The following is a 26,936-nucleotide window of genomic DNA, read 5'->3' as shown; positions in this document are numbered from 1 at the left end:
GGGCCCAAGGTTTAACAAAAAAGTTCAGGAAGTTTTGTTCATTCTGAAGAATCAACCCAAGAACAAACTTCAGATAGTAACAAATGGCTGGAGAGACCCCAACACATGGGGAAGTGATGCGCAGTAATGACACACACGCTCGTAGCACCAGGAGCAACCAAGGCTTGCAGGGGACCAAGTACCCTGCACACAGCCTTCCTACTTGGGCAGACAGGTGTGACGCCTCTGGGGGAGCGAAGAGCACTGCGAGAAAGAGCCCTTTGGCTGTTCACAGCATTTCTGATGATGCCAGTGCTACTGTTGCTAGTCTGGGACTATTGTGTATTCAGAAGGAGATAAAATAAATGAGTAATTATAGAATATTCTACTTATATCATCTCCTAGATTTTTTTTTTTTTTTGATAGAGTCTCACTGTGTAGTTCAGGCTGTTCTTAAACTAACTATGTAGCCCAGGCTGCCCTTGAATTCTTGGCAATCTTCCTGCTTCAGCCTCTTGGATGCTGAGATTACAGGTGCACATCACTATAATCAGCTACCCTAGATTTCTGAGGATCAAGATTTTCAGTAGGGAGAAAAAGAATGCAAAGATTTTAATACAAAAAAGGTTAAATTAAGAATGGGAGTGTAGCATAGTAGTAGAGCACTTGCCTAACATCTGCAAGGTCCTGAATTCAATCTCCAACACAGTAAGATCAAAGGAAGGAAGGACAATAGGAATAAAGAAGGAAGGAAGGAAGGAAGAGAGGAAGGGCAGGAAGAGAGAGATCAAATGTAAATATAAAGACCTACTCTCGGATTTGAACCGCGGTATTCATACACATCCGTGTATGCCATGCACAAATACGTATATACGTATATACCTCCTGGCTCTGTCTGTTGCTGAGACCTGAAAACAGTTGCCAGTTAGATAATAGTAAGTGTTGTTCGTGGCTAGGTCAGGGTTTTAAAATGTCATTTTTCACTGAAGGAAGCCAGGCTTCTTAGAGAAATGGCTGGTTCTTCTTTGACCCACAAAATCCACAAAATAAACCTGAAACATCATATCACAGAGTGTGGAAACTACTGAAGACCCTAGGGTCATATGAGAAGGAGTCAGAAAAAAAGAGAGAGAGAGAGAAGGAGTCAGAAACCAAACTAAAAGGCTCCCACTAGCAAAATATAGAATAATTTGTACTTCAAAAATTATAACTGCACCAGGTATGATGTCACACAACTGTGACCCTAGCCCTGGGAGGCTAAAGCAAGAGGATCATGCTTTAAAGGCCAAAAATTATAACTTGGAGAACTTATCAAATGTGTTTTAATTCATGAAATCATGTTGATTTTTTTAAAAAACCTAACTGATCATCTTTAGAGAATGCTAGAGCAGTGAAGGATCAATTCATGATCTTGAAAACCAATAAAGAAAAGAATCAAACTTTGTTTTCTCTTATCTCCTGAACAACAGATAACTAAACAGTAAATAAAAGAAAAAATACCGTTATTACATTGAGCCAAGTAGAAATATTTAAAGAAACAGTACAATTAGAATATAACCACTTTGCCATCCCCAATGAATTAATGGATCTCGGCAATGATTATCAATACCTGCTATCATCAGAAACACAAAGACGACCAGCTAGGGTTGTAGCTCAGTGGTGGAGCGTGCTTAGAATGGCCATGGTCCTGATTTCAGTCTCCAATACCAGGAAATAAAATAGAGAGCCTTGTACCTCCTGGTTAAAGAGCACCTCAGGGGTACTAAGTATGTCAGGCCAAGCAGGCCAGGTCAAAGTTTCTCACTGTCAGGGACACTCCGTGTGACCACTTGGTTACAGTGGTAAATGCAGAAGATTTGGACTCAGAAAAAACTGTTGAAAAGAGGTTTAAAAGCAAAATACAGGAAGAAGTCACCCAGGACCCATTCTGGCAAGGTGGCAGAACACAAGGAAGGGAAGCAGCTGGCTTTTAAGGGCAACTTGGCACAAGTCCTACTGGCAGTGTCTCACGCCCAGTGCTGGCAGCTGCTCCAGACCGAAACAATCGGCAGTGCACTCGCCGTAACTCACACATTGTTTCTAGCGCAAAGCTCTCCTGGAAATTTTCTGAGCTACCTAATTTCCCTTACTAGATCTTTTTTTTTTTTCCTAGAATAGATACTGTTCTTTGTAAATAAAGAATCCTGCCTGACCCAAAAGTCAGCAACTCTGTGTGTGTGTGTGTGTGTGTGTGTGTGTGTGTGTGTGTGTGGTACCACGCTTAAATTAATGCCTCCAGAATGCTATGGATTTCTTCAAATATATCTTAAAAACCTAGATTGGCTGACAAAAAGGACTTGTTTGCTTTGATCATTGTCAGCCTCTGAAAGCCTGGAAGAAGACAAACAGAAGTTTGGCCTCTGCAGGACTCGGTATTTGACAACTGCTGGGAGTGTGTGTACAGTAATCTTCAGTTTTATATAAACCTTATGAGAGTGACAATGAAAACCTTTTCTCAGAAAATTCTTAAAGAATCGTTTACTCTGGAAGCACTCAAGTCTAACAGTATACCCCAGGCCTGTGTTTATTCAGCCTTTATATGTCTCTTCTGTGCCACACTTTCTTGTGCTTCTTAGAGGTTATTTTGCATAAAAATCGCGGTACCTAAGTGTTTTAAAATATTGGTTACCTCTGTTCTATTTTCTCTCCCCAGTCGGGCTTGGCCATGTTCCTTGCTCTGGCCAATAAAGGTGAGGAGAAGTGAACTTTTTCCAGCTCTGCAAGCCAGTATGAGCTGTGCTAAGCTTTCTCTTCCTTCTATCTCTAGCTGCTGTTCCAGACGGAGACTTCTCCGTCAGCCTGAGTCCCACAGGAAGGTGACGTGGAACAGAGCCACACAGAACACAGAGCATAACTTTGTGAGAAATAAATGATAGCAACCCTTTCCCCACAGCAGAACCTGGCCTCTCTGCCAGGGGTGTTTAGGAACTGCCTCTTACTGCTAAGAGCTATTATTCCTTAAGCACTCTTTGTAAACCTTGTCCTTGCATCTTCCAAACCCATTGTGAGGTAGACATTCACGTCCTCACTTTACAGATGAGGAAATGAGACTGAAGAGGTTAAATAACTCGACACCTGGTTAGAACCTTGAGATAGGACCTGAGTCAGTGCAATGCCTGGGGCTGGGGTTCTGGCTCTTAAAACCAAGCCTAGATCAAAGGCTCCTCCCCACCAGGCACAGCTCACCACCCTCATGGAGGCTTCGGCTTCGTGGGCGCCTGCAGTCTTCCCGAGCTCACAAACAAACTTTCACAACAGACTGACAGAAGGGCCATGGCCAAAGGACTGCTGCTGAACCTGTGAACAAACAATGGACAGATTCTGCTCTGCAAAGTTGTTTAGGGTCCTCAGAAAGCACAGAAAAACGGAGACCATGGTCTGGTGTGGCACACACCTATAATCCCAGCACCTGGAAGGCTGAGGCAGGAGGATTGCCGTGAATCTGAGGCCAGCCTGGGCTACAAAGTGAGTTCAAGTCCAGCCTAAACTGCATAGCAAAACCCTGTCTCAAAAAGACAAAAAAAAAAAAAATAGAGACCACTATCTTCAAAAACTGGAGAGTGAACAAGCAAGTCGGCCCCAATATAGGACTGAGAAACAGTATTGGAAGAAGGCTTCCCAGAGGACAGAGGTCTAGACAGTTAGGTGTTGGTGATCATCTCGACCTTGATGAGGTTGTTTCCTGCTACAAAAAGATACTAATAAAACCAGCTCTGGATGTTCATGAAATAATACACACGCAGTGGTCTGAATACGTCCTCCAAATCTCATGTATTGCAAACTTAACCCCCAGTGTGTGTCGAGAGGAGGTGCTTGGGAGAGGTTAGGGCAGGAAGGCTCCACCTTCAGGAATGGGTTAACGCCGTGATACAAAGGCTTGGGGTGGGGGCTTTTGCTCACTTCTGCTCTGCCATGTGCGAACACAGCATTGCTCTCCTCCAATGGACACAGCTCCAATGGACACTCCTCCAATGGACACTCCTCCAGGTGACATCTTAGAAGCAGAGAGAAGCCCTCATCAGACGCTGCACCCTAACATCAAACTGTCTGACCTCCAAACTGTGAGAAATGAGCTTGTGTGCTCTACAACTTGCCCAGCCTTCAGTATTTTGCTACAGCTGCACAGAGTGGACAAAGATGTGTGAATCATTTTAAGTTCATCATGCACTGAAACACCCAGGCATAGAATCTTTCTGAAGAATGAAGTGAGCGGGTTCCAAAGGGGTCTGGAAAGAGCCCTCACCCGGGGTTTACAACTCCCAATCTTTTACGGCAGGGCACTTGGGGATAACATGGCTTGGGGTTCATAAAATGTCTCTTTGGGAGAATACTTTACACACTTTTAATATTTGTGTTTAAAGTTTTTGATTAAAAACTCTCACTTTGACACACTGTAAATTGTAAGAGACTCGGGAATTGCTAAACTGGGGGCATCTCCAACAAATCCAGAATCCAGGACCCCTTGTACTTGGACACGAGGAGAGGTCATTTTCTCTGTCCTGCAGCAGTGTGAAACTCGTGTAAACATGCGAGCTCTGTGCACACATGTGTGCACTTGCAAGTAGGCCAAAGAGCACGCTGAGTAGGCTGAAACTAGCCTATATCCTTTGCCCAGGCTTCTCTGCCCGCAAAGGGTTCAAGGTGAACTTTGCACTCTTGGATTATTGAATTCTAGTTTGAGAAAGATCCTCAAAAGAAATCAAAAAGGAACTTACACTTGCTGACTGCCCTCTGCGTGCCTGAAACTTTACACAAGTGATCTCTAGTGTTCACAGCAACTCTTCAAGGTCTGGAGGGTAAGAGGGTTATGTAACCTGCCCAAAGTCACAGAGCTGACAAGTGACAAATACAATTGAATTCCTGGTCTGTCTGACTCCAGAGTTCAGGCGCTGTCCTTTAGACCAGAGGTTGGCACGCTGCAGCTGGCAGGCTAAATTCTTCCCACCACCTTCTCTCCATGCTGCCTGTGAGCCAGGAAGGTTTTTACATTTCTAAATGGCTCAGAAAATAAAGATGAAGCCAGGCGTGGTGGCACGTGCCTGTAATCCCAGCACTCGGGAGGCTGAGACAGGATGAATCCAAGTTCAAGACTAGCCTGGGCTACAAAATGAGCTCAAGCCCAGCCTGAACTGCATAGCGAGACCCTGTCTCAAAAAGACAAAAATAAATAAATAAAAATAAAAACGTACTGTGAATTGCAAAAATTTTGTGAATTTAAACATCCTTTCTTTCTTTATTTCTGGACTTCAGACTTCAGTGTCCATAAAGAAAGTTTTAGTGCTTCTCCTGTTTGTCTGCATATTGTCTGTGGGTACTTTTGTGCTAAAATGACAAAAGCAGAACAGAGTGACTGCAACAGAAATTGTGTAGCTGGCAAAAATCTAACTCATTTACTGCCTTGACAGAAAGAGTTTGCCACCTTCTCTGTTAGACCCCATAGCTTTGTAGGTGATCACTCACAGACGAGGAAAGAAACCTCAAGAGAGATTTAATGTGGATAACTACTCCCCAAATTAAACTGCCCCCCAGTCTTCTCTTATGCATGGTTTCATGTTCTGCAGTTTCAGTTTTCTAAGGTCAAGAGGCTCTGAGCACATTGAATGGAAATTTCAGAAATAAAAATTTACATGTTTTAAATTGCACGTTCTGAGCAGCATGACGAAATTTCCCACTGTCTCATTCCATCCCACCTGGACGTGAGTCCTTTGTCCGGTGGGTCCGCACTGACTATACCACCTGCTGCCACTTACCGGCCACCTGGGTTATCAGGTTGACTGTCATGGTGAAGCTATGTGTGTGCCTAATAACCCTATTTCACTTAATAATTGTCCTAACACGAAAGAATAGTGATGCTGGCAATTCTATTACACTAAGTATATTGTAGTAATCATTCTATTTTATTAGTACTAGTTGTTAATCTCTTCCTGTGGCCAATTCATAAATTAAACTTTATGATAGACTTTAAACTCTCAGGCATGTAGAGAAAAAGCACAGTGCACATAGAGTTCAGCACCACTTGTGATTTTAGGCACCTCTCAGGTGTCCTGGAACATACTCCCGCGAAAAGGGGGAAATACCGTACTGGGAGAGACAGGGTCCTGCAATGAGAAATCCTAAACGGCAAACATGGGAGTTGAGAAGAACACAGGTTGGCCAGCAAACACAGCTGACCAGGTGGAAAGGGGAATTCACAGCTGCAATTCAGACCTCAGTGGAAAAGGATGGAACCGTTCTGGGGAATCAGAATGATAAAGAGGCAGTCTGCAGGGAAGGAGAGCTCCTGGCAACCAGGGAGGGCATTTCATTTAGTCAGCTGCAGAGCTGATCTAAAGGACAGCTGTCATGTAACTTCATCTGAACCTACCTGAAAGGGCACTGGTGATAGACACAGGGTGGTCTGCGTGGAGTACAGCACTTTAAGCTTTGAGGGGCAGCTGCAGTCTTGGAGTTCTCAGGGATACTGGCTCCCTCTCTTCTGCCTCCATTCTCACTCAGCCTCACTGATGCTAAGAACGTAGGCACCTCTGGCCCTGGGAAGATGTCTCCTCACCTGCAGGCTTGCTCTTATTCCCCTAAGACTTGCATTAGCACAGCGCTATTGGAAAAGCTCTGGATGAGCGGACAGCATTAAATTCCATGTCCTCCAAAGCCAAAGATAACCCATAAAGCATTTGATGATCATATTGCTACCCTTGTAAAGGCCTCACCTGGCTTCTGAGTGGTCAGCATAGGCCAAAGCCGCAACTACTAGAGCGGGCCTCAGAGACACCCACAGCAAAAAGCAGGATCTTTCAGTGTGATCCCCCAGAGCCAGTGACAGAAATATGGGGGATGTTAGGCCTGAAAAAAAGAGCACCTCCCCTGTTAGGTAGAGTTAGGCACAAATCCCAGGGGCAATGTAAACCCTGGGGTTGGATTGAAGTGTAAATGACCCTAGATTATTATCTTAGGCAGTGGAAGGCCAATAAAGCCCCTGAGAAAATTTGTCAAATAAATTGCTTCAGAAAGAGGTGTGGTTTCTTTTTTTCATTTTCATTGCCAACAACTGAAACAGAAAGTCTTAAAATGAATTGGGGTACTTCCTTTGCCCCTAAATTTTTTTTCCTTTAACCAAGATCATTTCAGTACTAAAAGACTATTTAGAGAGCATTAACTACTTGGCTGAGAGAAAAACAGGTGAAGGAAAATGACACAACAGACCAGGAATGATATACTCATCCATGAGGAATATAAAATAAAGGAAATGTATTAATTTGCTAGAGTTGCCAAAGCAAAGTACCATAGACTGGGAGGTTTAAGCAACAGAAATCTACTGCCTCGATTTTTGACCCTGGAAGTCCAAAATTGAGGAGTTGGTAGGGTTCCTTCCAGGGTTGGCAGGGTAGTTTTCTTAAAAGAAAACTAAACAAATTAAATTTAACAGAGTTTGTCTGAGCAAAGAACAATTCATGAATTAGGCAGCACTCAGAATCAGAAGAGGTACAGTGACACTACCACTCCAAGTTATAAGCCAAACAAGGATACCAAATAGAGACATTTACTGATTGGCTACGGTGGAGTATTTGATTTATTTGAGCGTGATGTGATCAGTCAGTTGTTTGTGATTGGTTAAAGCTAAGCTTACAGAAATATACTACTAAGTTATGTTGTGGCTACAACTTAGGAATTGTAAATATGGAGACAGTCCCAGACCAATGGCTTCATACTTATTTAATTTAACACTTCTTTCTGAGGCTGTGAGGGAGAATCTTCCATGGCTTTCTCCCAGCTTTTGTTGGTTTGCTCCCAATCTTTGATCCCATGGATTATTGGATCATCTTGCCAATCTTTGTCTTTATACTCACATGGCATTCACACTATTCTATGTCCAATTTTCTCTCTTTATAAGAATACCCATCACATTGGATTAGAGACTCACCCTTATCCAATAGGACCTTGTTTTAACTAATTACACCTTCAATTACTATGTTTCCAAGTAAGTCACATTATGAGATGGGTGGGTTATGGTTGGGATATAAAATAGCCTACAAAAGCCTCATGTGTTCAGAGGCAGGGCCTGATTGGAGGAGATAGGTCACTGGGGGACATGACCTGGAAGGGTGTCTTCTTGTCCCCTCCTTCTCCCTGCTACTCTTCCTGCTTCTAAACTGAGCTCCTCTCCACCATGCACTTCCACCCTGCCATTTCTGCCTTGGAGCCAGCCAACCATTGACTGAACCCCCTAAACTATGAGCCAAATTAAACCTCTTCTTTAAATTGTGGGTATTTTATCCCAGTAATGGAAAAGCTGATTAACACAAGGTGGTTAGGATTCAATATATGAATCTGAAGGGATATAATTTAGCCCATAGCAAGGAGCCAAGGTCATTGTTCACACTGAACCCTCCCAAATTTCTGTTGCTTCTACTTTTTTGTGCTTGACCCTAGTGCAATCTCTTTCATTAAACATGAAATGCATTAAAAGCAGAACCTCTGAAGCTCCAGAAAAGTCATCAAAAGGGTAAAGCAAATCTGAGGGTAAATCACTGAAACTGAATGATCAGGTCATAGGGCATCCTTGGGAGAAATCTTAATCATGGAAGCCACCAGAACACATGGGTTGTAGCCTTAGTTCTGATGCTAACCAGTGGGGAAATGTGAGCAACTTATTTCACTTTTTCAGCTACAGAGTCTCTCTCTGTAAGGTGGAGGGATTGAGGAGCCAACTGTGTCACCTACGTCTCCAGGCAGTGAGCCTGGCTGTGTGGGAACCAGGAAGAGAGCCGAGACAAGTCCCTTTTTGCCTGGAGCTTTCTTCATTGTATCTACATCCCTCTGAGAGTCCAAACCCAGTCTTTCCAACCCTAACTACAGGCTTTAAATCTAACCTTCCTTCAAAATCCCTGACCCACCTAAAGATCAGTAAGTCACCCCATAATCTTTCTGGAAGACCTGGTGGCTGGACAGCCTATAATTTCCTTGGCTAGCATCACCCATCTCCGCAGAGCACAGACCAGCTCTGGGCAGGACAAGGGCTGGTATTTAGCAGGCTCTGGGTTTGCTCGTCTCAGCTGATGGTTTTCACAGTTACAGAAGCTGTCTGGATGACCCACGCTGAAGCCAAGTGTGGGCAGCCTTACGGGTTTGAGTGGAGTCAGACTCAGCAGGCCAGGGTTTGCTTTCTGCCCCTCCCATTTCCAGCCAGGATTTCCACAGGGCTCCACACATCTGAAAATGGAAAAAATCACTAAAGCCTTAACTGACTACCTTTCCTCCAACTGTCTGCCATGTATGCTCACAAACAACAGAAGAAGTCCTTTGTCCTCCTGCCTACAAGAAGAGTCTGAAAATGGTTAACGCATGTTGCTGGTTGGCATTAGCCACAGAGAGGGAGAATGTAAGATATTAATGTCTCTTTTTTTATATGCAGCATTGGAGGATAATAATACACTCTTATTTTTAGGGTCAAACACCACAATGTGTACCTATCCCTAAAGAGTGTTTGCAGAAAGCTAGTAACTGCTCTAAATAGACTATCTTGGAAGGGCTAATAAATAATAAGCTTCTGGCCTTTAAAATTAACAACAGAGAAGAAGTACATTATGTGTGGAAGCAACACAGGAGGAGGGAGACACAGGCTGTGTTCATGACTCAGTTCTTGTCCCCACCAGGAGTCCCAGCCCAGCTGGGCGGCAGAGACACGTGGAGGCATGGCACGCATGAAATCTGTAAAGTATACACCACCTGCAAAGGTAGCGCCAGGGAATTTCTGAGTTTTAGATCCACAAGAGTTTCCGGGTAGCCTTGAACACCAGCTTGTTGGTCTTCGGTTCCCAGCAACTCATCCAAGGTCATGCGAGGTAAATGGGGAAATGCCCAGGGGAACGGCAAGCTTTGGGTGCTGGCAAGAGCGCGCAGGGCCTTAAATCCAAGAATCCTGCATTGTAGTCTTGGGCTCTGCTGCCGTGGGACCAGGGACCAAGTGCTAAGCCTTGCGGGCTGTCATCCAGTGCCTCTGCAGCAGACACCTCGTTTGTGGCACTGCTGCAGTGATTCCGTGGCATAGCACAGGGAACAGAACTTTGTAATGGTGAAAGGACATTAAGTGAAATGCATCAAGCAATACCATGAGTAGGAAATGGCAGAGCTTTTCAAGTACTACTGCTAGTGATGATAAAGGAGTTCCCAGGGATTAGAGGAGAGGGGATTGGGAAGCCATGGTTGCACAGGTGGCCTTCCCTGCCTTGATGCCCTTGATGCCCTTGATGCCCTTGATGTCCTTGATGCCCTTGGTTCCCTGCACAACTGCCATTAGTTACTTTCCAAGTTGACCAACATCTCCATCTTGCAGCACATAGTAATCACCCCTGAAATGACATTAACACCGACCGTTTCTTTAGGCCTTTCTTGGTGATCAAATAAATGCCTTTAATGCAGTCATCTGAATTGATTGTCACCTAGGGAACCAAAGGTTAAAGGAGCCAGGGGATGTCCCCAAGATCACCAAGAATGAAGGAAATCTCACCAAGGGAGATTTCCAGTGCCAGATGAGAGGTCCTGTTGACAAAATCAGGGTGCCTCTGGAAAGAAACTGCCAAGTCTGGGCACACCGGTGTCTCAGAATTATTGCCTGTTGTTGACAAAATCTCCTCAGGACTCAAGACCATTGTTGAGACTGTTTGCAACCTTATAGGCATTTTCCCTGAGGGTGGGCAGGGCACTCAGACTGTCAACCAGCCTCCTCATCCACAGCCACTGGGGGAGGGGACAGTCCTCAGGTTCACGCTCAGTGCAGCTGGAAGTGAGACGCACCCAGCCGAGTGACGTCCCGAATCTCCTTCCAGCCATCACCGTATCCTGCATGTCAGTGCAACTGTTTAAACCATTCCCCCTGCCAGTGCCTGATCCTAGATTCCCAAAGGGGCCTGCTGAACATAGAACCAACAACCCCATCCCTAGAGGAAGAGCAGTGTTCATGGTACCAAGTCCCGGATGAGAAAGAAATGAATCAAGAATCCAGATTTTTTTTCTTGAGACAAGGTCTTGCAAAGTTTCTCAGGCTAAGCTCAGACTTGCAGTCCTCCTACCTCAGCCTCCCAGTGTGCTGGGGTTTGTACTACCACAGCCGGCTAAGAATCCAGATACTGTATTTGTTTGGTGACAAGAGTGCATTGTGAAATAAAAACAATTTTTTTAAAATTAAAAAAAACTTTTAGCTTTCTCAAAGAAAAAAAAAAGAAAAAAAAGAAAGAGTGCATTGTGAAACTAAGTGTCTGGTTTTTATCAGAATATTTTTTCACTGTAAGGAGAGCCACAGAGACATAAAGGAAGGCCCTGCACCTCAGTTTCCTCGTGGCAAAATTACAAGGCTATTTCTGGAAGACTTTTTAGCATTATCCATCAAGTGCTTTAGGATATTCACACCCGTTACCCCCATGATTTCCTTTCTGAGAGTCATTATCATATATTCAAATAAAGACATATGTGAATTTGCTAATCACTTACAATTGTGAAAGGTTGACCATAAATCTCAATCTTCATCATTGAAGGGATAAACAGTGGGCTATTCTTCAACCTATAAAAGGAAAGAAAGTCTAACCTCTGCTACAGTGCAGATAAACCCTGAAGACATTTTGCTCAGGGAAATAAGCCAATCCCAAAGACACAAGTACTTACGATCCCGCTCACTCAAGGTACCTAGAATAGTCAAATTCAAAGATGGGAAGTAGGAAGGAGTTCCCAGGGGCTAGAGGAGAGGGGATGGGAAGCCATGCTTGCATGGTTGGCCTTCCCTGCCTTGCTGTCCTTGATGTCCTGGGTTCCCTGCACAACTGTCAGCCTCTCCACAGACCAGAGAGGGGCCCAAGATCACACCCATGACAGCTTTCTAGACTCAAAGTCAGATTCACTGAGAGGATCTTGGTTAGGTAGGTAATGTTATGACTTGTGTCTAGATGTCTCCCCAAGGTCTCACACAGTCATAGGTGGGGCTTTGTCAGAGCTGGCTGGATCTAGAGTGTGTGACACTATGATTAATTCATAGCACAATGCCAGCATGAAGGATACTAGGATTAAGGGTGTGTGATTATTAAAGTAGCCCACTGATTGGTTTAGTACCACCCTAAGGTGGGTAACCTAGAATATAAAAGAGGCAGAAAGAAGCTACTACTGTTGTTTGCTGGGTCGTTTGCTTGCTTTTGCTGTATTCTGTCTGCCATGAACTATTTCTCCTCTGCCATTCCACCCTGCCTTGGAGCCAGACAACTGCAAACTGAAACCTCCACAAACTGTGAGCCAAATAAGCCTTTCCTCTAACTCTGGGTGTCAGGTATTTTGTCTCAGCAATGAGAAAAGTAACTAAGACAGGTAGCAAGAATAAGTGTAATTGTTTCCTTTTTACAGTCACCTTCTGTTATTAAAGGAAATTCCAAATCTAAACTCAGTGCTTTGAGGTGGGTGCAAGGTATGATTACTTAGACCTTTTTTTCATAACTGCAAGAAAGAGAAGTTAAGAGTAGCGTTCTATTACCTGTGACTTTCTCGTATGGGGTCAGACTTGTTCCCTTTAAATGAGTGCTGTCTCTTGGGACAATCTGTCATACGCTTCCTGTCCCGTGATCTACAAAAATAAGATGTGGCAAACTTCTCAATGCATACATTTCTCAATAAAATGCAGTGAAATCTACTACTGTTTCAAAGCCAGCTGAGGAGTTGTGGCAACATGAATCAACCACTTCTCACAGGTATAATAGGATGAAATATGATGACTATGAAGTGAAATTTGAGGCACTTGTGTTTATATGTTAACCAGTCAACACTATTGAATGTTCACACTAAGCTCAGTGCAAGTTTTTTTTTATTATTTTATTGTGGTAAAATGTACATAGTGAAAGTTACCATCTTAACCCTTTTTTTTTTTTTTCTTGTCTTTTTGAGATAGGGTCTCACTATGCAGTTCAGGCTGGCCTTGAGCTCACTTTGTAGCCCAGGCTGGTCTTGAATTCACAATGATCCTCCTGCCTCAGCCTCCTAAATGTTGGGATTACAGGTGTGTGTCATGATGCTTGGCCCATCTTAACCATTTTTCACTGTACAGTATCATTAAGTATATTTGCATTGTTTCCATCTCAGGACCTCTTAATTTTCCCAAACTGAAACTTTTTTGTGGGGGGACTTGAGACATCTTTATATACCCCATGCTGGCCTCAAACTCAGGCTCCTTCTGCCTCACCCGCCCAAGTGCTGGGATTATAGGCATGCATGACCACTCCAGGTTCCCCAAATGAAACTTTGTACCCATTAAACAATTAGTCTCTATTGTCCTTTCCCTGTCAAACTTAATAACCACCATTCTCTTTTCTGTTTCTCAAAATATGCCTATTCTAGGCACTTCATATAACTAGAATCATACAAATGGGACGTGGTGACACATGCCTATAATCCCAGCATGCCTATAATCCCAGCACCTGGGAAAACCGAGGAAGGAGAATCACAAAAGTTGAAGCCCAAGCTGGGCAACTGAACAATTTAACAAGACTGTTTCTCAGAATTTAAAAATTTTACTATTATTATGTTATCCTTCTTTTATTCTTTAAAATAAAAAAAAAAGAATTTAAAAATTTTAAAAAGGGTATACAGTTCCATGTGAAGGGCCTGGGTTCAATACCCAGTACTAACCCCCCAAAAAAATAGAATTATTTATAATCAGCATTATGCTTATTGCATGAACATAACATCTTTTGTTTTTAGCCATATTTCAGCATGTGTCAGAATTTCCTTCCTTTTAAAAACAGGGCTATGCCATTGCATGTAGAGATTGCATTTCATGTGTCCCTCACCCTGTCAGCTGACTGCCTTCACCTCTGGCTTTTGTGAAGGTGTAGCTCTAGGCCTGGGTATGCTCACATCCAAGGCAAATTATTAGAACTGGAGAGCCATACATGCTCAGGAAAACAAAGCAGGTGACCTCTATCTCACTGATACCAGGAAATCATGTTACTTCATGGAATCAGAAAATGTCAGAGTGGGAAACAATTATAAAATCATCATTCCTTTTTATTTGTAGACAAGGAAACAGTCTTGCAGCAACTTCACTGGGATGGTTTGGGGGACGTGCGGTTCCCATGCTTGGGAAGGAGGTGTGTTGGAAAGGACCCCCTCTCCTAGGCAAAATTATCTACCCAACTTGTCGTGCCACATACCTCAAATTCCCCACACTGGAGATTTATTTACTTAGATGAAGGCAAGGGTAATTTTACCAGGAATCTCCTAGCAAAATAAAAATAGCTCCGAGGGAAAGTCATGTTGACCTGCAAGCCCTTGTCTTGAAAGACGGGTTTTGCACAGAACAATGAGCTCAGAGTGAGGCACTATGGGAAGAAAGGCTGCAAAAGCTCAATGGGGGGAGCCGCAGTGGGGTCCCAAGGAACCTTAAGCCTGGAGCTCCCCACAGAGACCATCCCTCTTGTGCAGGCTCGCCGCTGAGGTGGTCAGGATTAGCATTCAGACCCTGGAGGCCAGGGAGGGTCAGAGGAGAAGATCAACCCAGGCAACACTGCCGTTATCTCTCCGGCTTCCGCAGCGCAATGTGACATACTGCATCAAAGCCCAGCCTCCGTGGGTCACCGGGACCACCACCACTCACTCTCAGTGGTAATGAAATATTTTGCTAGGTTTTTCCAAGGCGTGATTTTTGGGTTTATGTGTTTGTTTGTTTGTTTTTTATTAGCAAGAAAGGAAAATGCCCAAATGTATCACAGCAGTGGAAATCACTTCACTTCAACAAGCGTGTGTCATAGTGGCACTGATGTTCTGCCAGTAAACGCAGTGCTTGTGACCGAGAGCAGCACAGCCAACAGCACACGCATCGGGACATTCCCAAGCCGGAAGCTACCGCAAGCCTAGCAGGTTGTTCCGAAGGGGGCTTCCTTCTAGCTCCAGTCCTAACCTGTGCAGAGGTTTCACGTGGGCGCTGGGAGAGCAGTAGGCTTGAAAAAGGAATGATGGGAACCCAAAGGAAATGCAAACACATTTGACCGGGTGGGAGTGGTGGTGCACGCCTGTCATCCCAGCACTCAGGGAAGCTGAGCCGTGAGACTTGGACATCCAAGCCCAGCAACTTAGTGAGACCCTGTTTCAAAATGTTAAAATTAACATTTTTAAAAGGGCTGGGGAAGTAGCTCAGTGAGAAGGCTGCAGGTTCAATCCCAGTACCAAAAACATTACATATATATATACACATTATACATGTATAGTATATACTATACTTATGCTGTATATATGTACTTAAATATATATTTGGTCATAACTACAAATGGTATGCAGTCTTTTGCAATTCTAAATCAAGACCAATGATTCTAAAAACCCTTCTATGTATTATAATAGTAACAATACCAATTGTTAATAAGACATTAAATCTAGTATCGGTAACTAGATTACAGACTAATTGAGCTGTCAGACATTAAATCTACTCATTGCTACAGAGAGGCCAAGAGGATGTGGAAATCAGGCAACTAAAACAAAGCCGTAAGCTGGTGTAGTGGCATATACTTGTGATCCCAGCACTTGGGAAGCTGAGGCAGGAAGACCACTGTGTGTTCGAGGCCAGCCTGGGCTAGGTAGTGAGTTCAAGGCCAGCCTGAATTACACAGCATGACCCTGTCTCTGGAAGGAAAAAAAAGCCAGAGAACATGGCAGTTAAGGAAATTTGCACACACTGGCTATATCATTTAAGGAACTGGGAATCTGCCACACCTTCATGAGAAGCCTACCTGGTTGGCACATTGCGTCCATGGATTCCACATCCAAGGATTTAACCAACTGAAGATGGGAAATATTTGGGAGGAAATTATGTCTGCACTGAATACAAACAGACATTTTTCTTATCATTATTCCCTCCACAATGCCATATCTCTCATCTGAAAAGTACAGCCGGCGCGCCGGATTCTACCCATCCCTGGCGATAATTCAGAGCCTGCCGAGGATGCGCCTCGGCTCCGTGCAAACCCACTGCACAGCGCACAAGGCCCTGGAGCAGCCGCAGCGCCTGGTATCTTACCAGGTCCTAGGCTCAGTCCTGGGGAACCAAGAGCTGAAAACACACCCCGGTCCTGCTGTGTTAATGCATGTAACCCACAATAGGAAAATAAGTTTACATTCAATTCACCTAAACAATAAACATAAACAGTAGCATGCACTCACTTGAGGTGACCCTCGGTGAACTTCCCTGGCAAGTTAACTGCGCCAACATCTGCTCTGTTCCGCCAGGCTCCGGGATCTCCGCAGGCTACACCCACGTGGCTTGTTAGCATCCCTCCCGGGCCTCTCTGCCTCCTCTGGGGACACTCAGCCCGAAAAGCAAGGGGACTGCCACAGCACCTGCCCTGCCCATAGGCCTCAGCCAGGCCTCGCTACATCCATCCCAAAAGTAGTCTGAGAGCCTGCTAAAGGCTCCCCTCTCCAGCAATGCGAAGCTCCACTCTACTTTTCCATTTAAAAATTATATGCACAAAACACATTACAGGCAGGTCGTGGGGGCGCACACCGGTAATCCCCACACTTGGGAGGCTGAGACAGGAGGATTGATACAAGTTTGACACCAGCCCCTGGGCTACAAAGTGAGCTCAAGGCCAGCTTGAACTGCATAGCGAGACCCTGTCTCAAAAAGCCAAAAAAGAAGGGGCTGGGGATTTAGCTCAGCTGCACAGCACCTGCCTGGCAAGCACAAGGTCATGAGTTCAATGCTCAGTACCAGAAAAACACAAAAAACAAAAAACAAACAAGAAAAAGACAAAAAAGAAAAAAAATTGCGTTAGTATATTCTAGGTATAAAAGATTGAGGAAGACAGGAGTGGTAGCCTGGCACCTGGAGTCCAGCCACTGGAAAGGCTGAGGCAGGAAGATTATCTGAACCCAAGAGTTCAAAGCCAACCTGGACAACCTAGCAGCAAGACCCTGTCTCAAATAAATAAATAAATAAATAAATAAATAAATAAATAATTAAGATAAAATGTAAAAAGAGGAAATCATGGAGCATCTCTTTAATGGGTCTGGACTACAAGGTTCGGGCACTGTTCTACATGTTTGCATTCATGTCATATAGAGATGGTCGCTGGGGACTGGGGATTTAGCTCAGCGGCACAGCGCCTGCCTAGCAAGTGCAAGGTTGTGAGTTCGATTCCAGGTACCGGAAAAATACCAAAACCAAAAAAAATAAAAATAAAAAGAGATGGTCCCTGACTTATACTGACAGATTTTTCTACTTGACGGTGCTGCAAAGCCATCCCCACGCAAGCATTGTGGTTTTTATGCTCAGGACAGTATTTTAGAAGTTTCATGAGACAGTCAACACTTTAAAGTAGGCTGATGCAGTTGTTCTGAGCGTATTCAAAGCAGGTGAGGCTGACGTGTGCTGATCAGCAGGTTGGGTGAGGTAACTTTTTTCTTTTGGCGGGGTACTAGGGACTCCCCAGCCCTTTTCACACCCATCTCGCTGAGTTGCCCAGGCTAGCCCTCAGACTTGCAATCCTCCTGCTACAGCCTCCCTAATAGCTGGGATTACAGGCATGTCCCACCAAGCCTAGTTAGCAAAAGCATTTTTGTTGTGCTATTTTTCAGGTTGCAGTGGATTTGTGGTGATGTAACCCCACCCTAAATTGAGACTGTGAGACCTTGCGCCCTATTTTGCAGTTAATGCCTTCTGGTTAACGTGTATGGTTGGACACATGGTCTTCTGTATGTTCCTGGTGGGCTGTGTAGCAACATGTGAGAGAAGTTTGGCCTCCCCAGTGCCCCTTCGTGTCCCATTCTTTCACCCATTCTTTTGTGCCGGCCTCTGCCTTCAGTAAAAGCCCCATTAAAGCAAAGGAACTGCCCATCTCTACCTGCTGTGCCAGGAGGGGCGGGCTCTGGCCAGAACAGAAGCCGCTCTGGGGACCAGAGGGCTGCACAAAGGTGGAGGGACCACAGGGACAGGTTTGGAGGGAGGGAGGGATGTATGGATGCATGGATGCATGGATGGGTGGGTAGAAGGATGGGGAAGGGTGGATGGAGGGATGCACGGATGGATGGGTGGAGGGATGGATGGAAGAAGGAGGGGTGAATGAATACATGGATGGGTGATTGGAGGAATGGATGGGTGGATGGAGGGAGGAAGGGATGCATGGATGGATGGATGGGTAGAAGGATGGAAGGGTGGATGGAGGGATGCACGGATGGATGGGTGGAGGGATGGATGGAGGAAGGAGGGGTGAATGGATACATGGATGGGTGAGTGGAGGAACAGATGAGTGGATGGATGGAGGGAGGGATGCATGGATGGATACATGGATGGATGGGTAGAAGGATGGATGGATGAGGGAGGGAGGGATGAATGGATGCATGGATGGATATACATGGATGGCTGGGTGGAGGGATGGATAGAGGAGGGAGAGAGGGATAAATGGATACATGGATGGATGGATGGAGGAATGGATAAGTAGAGGTATGGTTGGATGGGCAAATGTGTGGATGGATGAATGGGTGGATGGATGGAGGGAGGGATACATGGATGTATACATAGACAGATGAGTAGAGGGATGGATGGGTGGAGGAAGGGACAGGTGGAGGGATGGATGGATGGAGGGAGGGATGGGTGGAGGGATGGTTGGATGGAGGGAGGGATGAATGGATGCATGGGTGAGTGGAATGAACACACTGGATGATGAAAATGATGGGCTTTTTGGCTTTTCGGCTTCCTTCTCTCTGTTGTGAGTCCACGGAGGATAAGAGCATGCAGGTAAGGAAGCAAGATGCTTGTGCCTTCCAAAATATGTTTCCTTTGCACTAGGTTATAACCATGCTTAAAAAAAAAAAAAAATAACCATGCTTAATTTTTCTGGGGGATTTGGTTTTAATTTGGTTTGGTTTGGTTTTATCTTTCTGAAACAATGTTTCACTATGCAGTTTAGGTTGGCCTTAAACTCACTTTGTGTCTCAGGCTGGCCTCCAACTCACAGTGATCCTCCTGCCTCAGCCTCCTGAGTGCTGGGATTACAGGAGTGTGTCACCACACCTGTCCTGTTTTGTTTTGGTTTGTTTTTGTATTGGGAACTGACCAAACCTAGCCACACACGTGCTAGGCAAGTACCCTACCACTGAGCTATGTCTGCAGCCTTGCTAAACTTTTCTTTCCCCAGTCACTCGGCTCTGTACTCCCTAAGGGAAGCCTGTCTGTGTGTGTCACCCAATGCAAAAGGGATTTCAGCTTTGGGAGAAGAGCTCGATTCATCTTTCAGAAGTAAGCTGGAGGTCTTCCTATAGTTACAGTTGTAACAGCAGAGGCTGGAGCCCACCTAAGCTTTCTAAGGGACACACACACACACACACACACAGAGCCTGCCAGTGTCTGGTGATGACTGCAGTGGAGGACTCTCTCCAAGACAGCCCGCTTTCAGGGGGCCACAGGAAGGTGGAGAAGTAAGGAAGGAAATATGGGGAAAGTGCATGGGGCCGGGGTCATCTTCGCGGAGACCCTTTACGAAAGTATAGGCAGAATTTTTCTGCCTTGGGGAGGAAAGAAAAGAGGAACAAAACCTCCAAAGCTGAGCAGTGTTAGAAACTGCATAAAACCATTTGGAAAAACCATGACTCGCTTTTGGCATGGGCACACATACGAAGGTCAAAGACTGAATTAGGATCTCAAGTGGCACAACGCAGAGATTCCTCTGAAGACCCTTCATGATGTCCCTGAGGTGCCCGGGCTCAGGGCTGCCCATCTGACAGGCGGGCTGTATGTCCGCTTCACCCAAGGCAGAGACCACAAACGCTGGCCTGAGGACGAAGTAAAAACACTGGTCCAGGAAACAGCAGGTCTGCTGGATGCAGGGGTGAGGGCCTCTGGGAAGCTGCCTTCCATCCCACTCTGCAGAGAACGGGTCATGCTCCTCTCCAAAGCAACTGAGTAAACAGAGAGGAAGGGCAGCTGTCATTGGAACCGAGAGTGTTAACGGTGACAGTCACTTCCTCTACTTTTGGAGATACTTTTGTGGAGTGGACCAAAGAAAAGCCCCCTGCAGCTTCCCGGACGTGGGGCCTGGTAGGAGTCCGGGTGCTGGGACCTCCTGCCTCCCCACCCTTCTGAAAGTGCCCGGTGGGAGGGGCTTGTCATGAAGGGGTCCGGTGTCCCTGGACCCCGGCAGATCTCTGGACAATACTGTATCATATCGGTGTCCCCTTGGTAGCCTGATAAGACTGCACAGAATTTACACAGGGCCTATGCACAAGCCCCCTGTAGATGCTTCATAATCTCTAATACCACGGAAGGGTTGCGTGATCAGTTGTCACGCCGTATTGCTTAGGAAATAATGAAAAAAAACAAAGTCTGGGCACCTATGGGATGGATGCAGTCATCACAGGCCTGACTCCCTGGCACACGATGGCCTGGGGCAGAGCCCACAGGGGCAGAGAGCCGCCCACACTGTGCTCTGGGTAGAGCTTCTTTGTGGTCCAGTCTATGTGCTACAATACGGTAAATCCACCTTATTGATTGTTTTCTCTCAGAAGGCTCCATTGTGCCCCCAGCTTTTGTCCCTAACTTTGGTCCCCAGAAGCTGTCCAGTGCAGAGTCCAGCCTGCTTAGGCCATGGTTGTGGTTCTTGCTCTGAACAAGGAAGTGGGACTTTCCATCAGACTCAAGGCATTCAGCGTAAGGAATCGGTGAGGCGTGGAGTGAGAAGAGATTGGGAGGTCAGGAGAGCAAAAGGGCGATGATGAAATTAAATTGATTTCTTAATTTCTTACTCCCAGCATGCTCTGAGAAAGCGTATTTCCCCTCAGGGATGAGAACCAAATATCAACCTGGCATGGTAGCACCTGCTTGTATTCCAGTTTTGTGGGAGACTGAGGCAGAAAGACCACAAGTTGGAGCCCCGCCTGGGCAACTTAGCGACTTCATGAGACCCTGTCTCAAAATAAAAAATTAAAAGCAGCAAGGGCATGTAGCTCCATGTGAAGGCCCTGGGTTCAATCCCCAGTATGGAAGCAACAACAACACCCACAAAACCCTCCAACTTGCATTCTTTAATGAGCGATACGTCCTCCATCTGAGCATCACAGTAATCAAAAAAGTCATGGAGTTAAGGCCTAAGGGTGGCACTTCTTTGTAAAACTCAATAAACAATATAGAAAGCTAGATTTCAGCAATATTAATTCTTAACGTCTGCCCCTTACATCCAGGAATTTTTTTTTTTTTAATCATGGCTTCATAACTACCTCCCCCAATCAGGCTGAGCAAAAACTGCTTCTGTCTAGAACAGTTTAGCAGAGCAATGGTTAAGCGGTTGCATTGTCCCCTTTTGAACTGTACGATTTCACTGAAAGGCAGGTTGATAAAAATCAGCCAGGCCAGTTTCTGGATGTCACCCTCCCTCCCAGAGGGCAAGCCTCCAGGGCACTCTGTACCTGCTGGCTGTCCTCTCGGGGACACGCCAGCTACCCAGCTCTCCTGGACCAGTTCGCAGGCCTGTGTACTGAGCAAGCTCTGAAAAGAGGCTGACGGGGGTGCCAGCCAGGACCTTAGCTTTGCAAGCATGGTGGCCTTCTGCTTCTGCCAGGTGCAGGGAGCCGGGGAGGCTGTAGATTTTCCTGGAGCTGCAGGGACAGGGACTCTTCTCTGTCAGAGCGGCTCTCACTTCTGTCCTCCTTGTCCACTCAAAGGCCAACAGACAAGCGTGGCCAGTCCATGCTGGGCAAGGAGTTCAGCCAGGTTCTGGAAACACCTAGGGGGTTTGTTGTGGCACCGGGGAAATCATTCAAGAAGACAGTGACAAGCCGGTGTAGTTAGTGCTAGACTCAAGGGAAGCCGGAGTTCCACATTAGTACATCCAAGTGGATCCTAAATCAAGCTAGGGAGGAGTAGTCAATCAGGGAAGACTGCCGGGAGGTGGCCCTAGCACTACATCCATGCCACAGATCCTAAATGGATTTTGTTACATGCACCATGGAAAAACTCCTAAAGCCAGAGGGTGATGAGCTCAGATGGAGGTGTTGAGAAGATCACTCTGGCTGCTTGGTCAGGCCAGGAAGGGGCGAGGAGGGACAGAGCTAGAAGGAGCAGGGTGTGCGAAGGCCCTGGGGCAGGCGGTCCATCCTGGGGGTGCAAGGGCATTCTGAGTGGCTGGTGTGGAGTGCCAGTGGGACGGGGGGGAGGTGATGCCAGACAGGCAGGCAGGGCCCAGGCCACCAGGGCTGTCACATGGTGCTGAGCCCAGGGGCCAGCTGCAGGCTCACTGGAGGCTGAGAAGAGGAACTGACCGGAACTCACTGAGCTCGCCCTGTATCTTCCGGGTTGCAGGTACTAATGAGGTGTCAGTTTCCCCAAATAAGCAGGACCCAGGGCTTGGAGGACATGTGAGCACTCAAGACCCAAGACCTACACTGCTCTTCAGAGCTACTAAAGTGTGGTACCATTTCCCACATTCTTACCCATGAAACAAAGCTTTGCTCCTCTGAAGCTTGGTGGGGAAAGGAGAGGAACTTGCCTCTGCTTTGTTAAATAATTTTATTCTTAGTAGCACATGTTTGCAGTACACAAGGGCTGCATTCCTCGTGGGGAGTGGCGCATGGGACAACACATTTAATTCTTGTCTCACCCCCTTCCCTCCTCCCCCTCCATTTCTTCATCCCCTTCCCATTTGCTGATCTCCCTATTTCCTATTATGTATATTTTTATTTTGCTCTTTATTTATAGTTTGGGTTTCTCATATAAGAGAAACCATGCAATATTTAAGTTTGTGTGTCTGATTTATTTCACTTAAAAATATGGTTTCAAGATGCATTTATGTGCCTACAAATGACTCAGATTTAACCTTCTTTATAGCAGAGTAGTACTTTATTGTGTGTAATTAGCACATCTTCTTTATTCATTCATCTGTTGATGGGCATGAAGGCTACTTCCAAGATTTAGCTATTATGAATTATGCAATAAGTAATATGATGACTTGAACTATATCAGGAAGATACCTTGAAGGGTTATCTCAAATTTGAGCATGTGGGTATGCAATATAGATTTATGTCAGAAGTATAAATTCACAACAATGAGCAAGAAAAGCATGTCCTTTAGATAGAAATGTGGAATTTCCTAAAGATGTGAGCTGTGGAATCAAGATGGGGCCACACCTTGCAGTCATGTGGCTTGGGCCAGGTTGCTCACCTCTCTGTTTTCAGTTTTCCTGTCTACGAGAAACTATACAACAACTACTGACTTAGTCACCTGCCTCATCACTGGCACACCACACCTGACACCCACAACCTAAAGGAGTAGAGGTTCATTGCAGCTCACAGTCTGTAGAGGTTTCAGCCCGTAGTCAGCTGGCTCCGACGCAGGAGCGCGGGGCAGAGACTCTGGCGGAGGAGAGCTGCTCAGGCCATGGTGAACAGGAAACCGAGTGAAAGGAGGAGCTGGGGAGGGAGAGAAACCCTTCCAGGACACGCCCCTAGAGACCTGCCTCTTCCCACCAGACCCCACCTCCCAACAGCACATCAGCCATAAACTCCCAGAATCCAATCACCTCCCCAAAGCCCCGCCTATGAGCACATGAGGCTCTTGGAGGACATCTAGATAGAAACCACAGCACCTACCTCATGAGGGTTGTTATATGATTTAAATAAGTTAATGCAAGGAACGTGTGTAGTCCAGAGCCCCGCATGGTGTAAGTGCCCAGTGAACCCAGCACCCGGCGCCTCATCATGTGGCTGTTGTGATTTGCTTCCCTACTGAGCTTCACGCTACCGCTCACTCACTTTCTTCTTAAAACTCCCTTCCTGCAGCTTCCCATGACACAGACCACTCTGCTTTCCTTGTTCCTTTTTGGATTGTTCTATTGCTTCCTCTTCATCCTCCTGCCCATGGAGCTCCTCAAACCCCCATCCTTGCTAAAGAGTCCCAGCCATATGCATGGCTCCTGCCTCTCGGTGGACAAGTCCCAAGCCCATCTGAGGTTCCAGCCTGCCCCCAACTTTGATGGTGCACCCAGATGTCACAGGGGTAGCTCAGAGTCCACGGGGTCTGACTGCTCACCTCCTTCCCACGCCACTTCCTTCTTCCGACGTCCTCTCTGGCAGCAGCCCCCATTCACCCAGATAGAGTCCTCCAGCATCTCCACCCCTCTCTCCCTAGCACTCCACATCCAGCTGATCAGTGGAGCTCCTTGTTACTGGAACATGCTCCCCCATTCCTTCTCCCCCACTTCTGTCTGTTACATCTACCTTAAATTCTCCAGCTGCCCCAAAATGATCTCCTTACCTCTGATATTTATTTATGATCTTGACTCTCTCTCCTCAAACCCCAAACACCCTCCCTTCTCTACATTCATCTTCAATTCTTCTTCAGTCCAAGCTGGGCCCCTCTTCTGAATTCCACATTCTAACCCTTTCATCTCTATCCCAGGTTCAGTGTCCTTCCCTCTGAACTCTAGCCTCCCTACACAACTGCCAGGTTCTGATTGCCTTGGTCATCTACGGAAGTGAACAGACCCCCGCTGTGCATGGTTACCAATGTCAGTCAGGCTGCAGAGCTTCGCCTGACCCCTGAGATACAGCCAAGATCGCCAACCATCCGAGAAAACCAGCACAGACATGGTGACCGCTGAACTCAATGCACTAAAGAAATTAGGCCCTGGGGAAATAAGCTCTACAGGAAAGAGAAGAGAGCTTTAAATTAAGTATAATTAGTGTCCCAAGAGGGACATGCAAGGATGTGAAATCCACTACTGACTGGATGTCTAGGAAAAGAAGCCATTAGCATCCCTGGACATTGAAGACCTAATTGCTGAATGAGAGCTCTGCTGATGGGATGAATCACAGAAAACCATCCACAAAGAATGAATGTGTTAAGTGGAAGACCAGGCTGGTTTACCCAAAATGAAATTCAAAAGATCAAGCAATCTAAAATGTGACATAGATTTTTTTTTTTTTTTTTTTTTTTTGGCTTTTTGAGACAGGGTCTTGCTCTGCAGTTCAGGCTGGCCTTGAGCTCACTTTGTAGCCCAGGCTGGTCCTCAAACTCGCAACAATCCTCCTGCCTCAGCCTCCTGAGTGCTGGGATTACAGGCGTGAGCCACCACACCCGGCTAGACATTAAAAGATTTGATCCATGGGTCCAGCCGCCTTACAGGAATTCCAGGACAGGAGTGAGAGGAATCTGGGAGAAAAACAAATTGTGCTAGAATATTTCCCAGTGCTGAAGAAAGACTCAAATCATCATATTAAAGGGGATTAGTAAATAATGTGCAAATATAAGTAGAAAGTCATTTTATTAAGTGGCTATCACCTTCATAATTAGAATAAATAATTTCCTAGTATCTTTCAAAAAGTATTTGGGTCACCAAAAAAGAAAAGGATTTCCACCTGCTGGGTATGGTACGGGTGTCTGTAGGTTCAAAAGGCTGATACACAAGTTCAAAACCAGCCTGGGCAAACTAGTGAGAACCTGTTTCAAAATTTGAAAATAAATATGGCTCTAGCTCAGCACTAGAGCACTAGCCTAGCGTGTGCCATGCCCTGAGTTCAAGCCCATGTACCCAAAGAGAAAGAAAGGGGAAATGAATTCCCTCCCCAGTCTTCCGGAGCTCTCTTCCCATTAGAACTGGGCCTTTCTGTGCCCGTCGGATATCTTCTTATCCACGTGTGTCTGTCTCCAAGTACAGAGCACCTGTGTTGGATTGCTGGCCACGCTGCAAGGTCCCCCTGACTGTGAGCTCCTCGTTAAAGCCAGCCCAGCCCTGGCCCCAGCGAAGAGCTCCAAGCACGAACTAGATGAATGAAAGGACTCCCCACCCACCTCTCTCCCACCTGCCCCTCTCCCTGTGTGCCCGGTTTCGAGGTGGCCCTGGGCCCATGAGGCTCCTGGCAGTGATCTGGCCCTCTTTGAGCCTACGGATGGAGCAAAGCGGGCTCAGGAAGCGGAGCCCTCTGCAGTGGCCGGAAGCGAGGAGGTCTCCGGTCTCTGCAGGAGGAGGAAGAGGGTGAGTGTGTGGCACCTGACCATGGGATAGGGAGTCCACGCTGCAAAGGCCAGAGGCAAGGAGCAGGGTATCTCCCCAGTATGGAGGCGCCATGGGGGACCCCAAGGGCAGCCCTGATCTCAGTGAGAAGGCCCAGCTGGAGCTCCGTACCACATCCCAAACCCAATCTTACCCTTGTAGGTGAGACGCTCTCTGCCTAAAATAGTGCCCTGCACACACCAAAGGGGGCCCTTGGTAAGGGGTTTGGGGGCTATGTGGAAGGAGGAGCTTTGTGTCTCCAAGATAATCTAGGGGGAGGAGGAGCCCGAGCAGCTGCAGAGAAGGCCAACGTCAGTGCCTCATGCTGAGTGTACTGTCCTCAGGGCTACGCTGCACTTCTGAAGGACCACAGTGAGAAACGGGGAGCAAGCATCAGCCGGCAAGCAGCTCAGTGTGAGGTGACAGCACAGGGCAGCACAGGAGGCCACTGGCAGGTGGCACGTGTGCCCAGAGAGGTGGTACCTATGGGCCTCTGCCACCCTGGGCAGGCCCTGCCACACGCCTCACTAAACATCCTCCTCCTTCGGATCAGACAAGCTCACAGCAGGCCACAGTGTCCTTCAAAACTGGCGACCTCATGAGTTTCAATCTCGTAGACCAAGAGCAAACATCGAAAGCACTCCCTGATTGCTTTACCCGTTTCTCTGCCATGTAATAGATAAAAGAAATACAAGCCAAAGAAGCCGTTGGTTTTATGCATTTATTTTTTTTTCTTTGCCAAGTCATTCACCAGTAGTTTCTTAGAGAGTTCTTCTAAAGCCCTTAAATGAAACTAGTCTGTAAAAACCTTTCTTATGTTAATGGGGCCCACCCTGAGTCCAGACACAATAACTACAAAGAGAAAGGAAAGTGTTTATCCTCAGGGCCTGCTGGGGGCCACTCAGGGTATGTTCATTACTC

The 26,936-nt window shown here is 46.3% G+C and overlaps 1 pseudogene; it reads right to left on the bottom strand.

Annotated features, from left to right (window-relative positions):
• The window catches only part of LOC102021863, a 60,394-nt pseudogene extending 34,304 nt beyond the window's left edge, over positions 1-26,090 (bottom strand).
• Positions 26,091-26,936: the final 846 nt, after the last annotated feature.

This window comes from Chinchilla lanigera, unplaced genomic scaffold (genome assembly GCF_000276665.1).
Source record: "Chinchilla lanigera isolate Chin_1 unplaced genomic scaffold, ChiLan1.0 scaffold00064, whole genome shotgun sequence".
In the NCBI taxonomy this organism is placed as follows: Eukaryota; Metazoa; Chordata; class Mammalia; order Rodentia; family Chinchillidae; genus Chinchilla; species Chinchilla lanigera.
Note: the sequence above shows the minus strand (reverse complement) of the source record. Positions and strands in the feature narration are given on the sequence as shown.